Source organism: Labrus bergylta, chromosome 11 (assembly GCF_963930695.1).
Source record: "Labrus bergylta chromosome 11, fLabBer1.1, whole genome shotgun sequence".
In the NCBI taxonomy this organism is placed as follows: domain Eukaryota; kingdom Metazoa; phylum Chordata; class Actinopteri; order Labriformes; family Labridae; genus Labrus; species Labrus bergylta.
Genome location: NC_089205.1, coordinates 1,317,501 through 1,320,000, shown reverse-complemented (window position 1 = coordinate 1,320,000; position 2,500 = coordinate 1,317,501). Strand labels below are relative to the sequence as shown.

At 40.3% G+C, this 2,500-nt stretch overlaps 1 protein-coding gene across 3 annotated transcripts in view; it reads left to right on the top strand.

Annotated features, from left to right (window-relative positions):
- The window catches only part of LOC109992069 (uncharacterized), an 11,122-nt gene that overhangs the window by 2,340 nt on the left and 6,282 nt on the right, over positions 1-2,500 (top strand). The gene's annotated exons all lie outside the window — the stretch shown is intronic.

The following is a 2,500-nucleotide window of genomic DNA, read 5'->3' as shown; positions in this document are numbered from 1 at the left end:
ACTAAAAGGCAGGTTAAAGACCTTACTTATTGTCATATTATCAAAATAACAAAGACTCAAGATTAATCCATAATGAGCACAGCATTTAGTATAGCTACAGTGGCAAGGAAAAACTTCCTTTAAGAGGCAGAAACCTTGAGCCAAACTAGACTCATGTTGATCTGCCGAAACTGTGATGGGTTTGAAAAGTGGGATAAAAGTGGGATAAAGGGAGATCCAGGAAGAAGGATAGAGAAAAACAAAGGAACAGCAAAGCGGCAGGCGATCCCCCAACGACTTATGCAGCCTAATAACAAAGAATTCCAGAAATCCAACCTGGAGGTAACAAATACATGAACTAATATTTAGTGATAATAGGCTGTCCTTTAAATGTGTTTTATGTGAGAGTTAAAGGACATCTTGATCAAATAGAACTCCTAGATTCCAGATACATAACTGATTGGTGTCATCAGGCTTCACTGATAAGTTTAGTTGAGTATCATCTGCATAATGAGAAACATTTATGGAGTGTTACCTCATAATGTTACCCAGAGGAAGCATATAATGTAAAGAGAATTGGTCCAAGCACTGAACCTTGTGGCACTCCATGGCTAACTTTGGTGTGCATAGAGGACTTATCATTAACATGTACAAACTGAGATTGATCAGATAAATAGGATTCAAACCAACTTAAAGCAGTCCCTGTAATGCAAAATAATTGTTCTAGTCTCTGTAATAGGATTTGATGGTCAATTGTGTCAAATGCAGCCCTACGATCTAACAGGACAAGCATGCTAGGTTGACAAGGTGTAAGTAAGTTGTAATAACTTTACCGTTGCAGTCTCAGTGCTACAGTATGTTGGACTCGAAATCCTGACTGAAAATCCTCAAATAGACTGTTGCCATGGAGAAAGTCACATAACTGATGGGCCACCACTTTCTCCAGGATCTTTGAGATAAAGAGAAGGTTAGATATAGGTCTATAGTTAGGTTCCTCAAGAGTAGGCTTTTTAAGAAATGTTTTAATTACAGCTACTAAATTATTAAATGACTGTAGCTGTGACTGATGCATTGGAAACCTGTAAACAAACAAACAAACAAACAAGATATTTTATCATCACTACTAAGAGGGTAACCTACATTTCCATCAAGTCTATGATGATGAATGGTCTGACTTTAATCTTCTTAAAAAAATGCAATTTCCTTAAATCTCTGTTATGTACTTTGGAAGATACATTGCATTGTAATTTAATTGTCTAAGCCACAGCCACCGCAATGTATCTAACCACAGTAGCAAAACATTTCATAAACAGATGCTAGCATGCTAAAGCTAAGATCTACAATGCCTGAACAAGTAACAGCTATCAAATAGTCCAGTTTGCATGGTAGCCTTAAGGTATACATTTTTAGCACTTACTACAGTGGGAAGCCTTGAATTTAATTTCCCTGTCCTACCACGCTCTGCAGGTACCGGACACTTGCATGACCACCTTTTACTTTCGGAGGGGAGTGGAGGACTTCTTCTGTGAGGTGTATTGGCAGTTGGCAAATAAGTTGCACTTCCACCACCTAGTGGTATGGAGTGTGGTTCAGAATATCAACTGTTACTAGGGAACTAATGAGACACTAACTAGACATTAACTAAACTAACTTTAGTTAATGTGTAGATAGTGAGTAACTACTCATCACATTATAAAGTAGTTAATGATAACTTAATGTGTACCATAAGTCTATGCGAGACTGAATTCTTGTTAATTGTTCAGGCATATTAGCTCTTAATTTAAAGGGATACTTCACCTGTTGAAATATGAATTTTTAAAAATGTGAGATACATTTTGAAGTTGGTGCCTTCTTGACCGAGAAAAGGCAGAAAGTGTCTTTTTGGCTCATGTGGATGAAAGACACCAAATCCCAGAAGGCACAGCATCGCAGGCCACTCCCACTAAGGTCCTCTAGTTACAGACATTTACTACAACACATAAGGCTGTTTCCTCAACTGGTTCCGTGATTTTTGCCAGAAAGAATCAGGCATTCCTGGCAGAAAACAGACTCTGTGTCTGTGTCCATAGGCAAACAGTGAGAGCACCGACATCACCAGTCCGCCCCAGCTCAAGCCGACCCGGCTCCCCGTCCTCACCACTGCCGACAGGCAGGACTTCTGCCTTGGCTGCAGCAGCCGAGGCAGAAGTCCTACCTGTTGGCAGCAGCCGCCTCGTAGCTATATTGCAGCACGTAGAGATAGACACGACCATCCGATTGGAGCACAAGACCTTCAAAATCCACTTCATCCACATCAGTTTGAAGTTGAAAAATACTTTTATCATACTTTCGTTCTTCTCAGTTTTCTGAGCCTGTTAGCATAGCTTCCAAGCAAGATGGCGGACGTTAAGTTTTGATTCTGGGAGTTAGGTCCCACCCATTGATCTGTGATAGGTCTGTAGCTTCAGTGTGTCACCCCATCAATAGGCGGGTTGAAAACATGAGGGACTAGCGATGTAGTTTTAACCCCTTTAACCAAAGG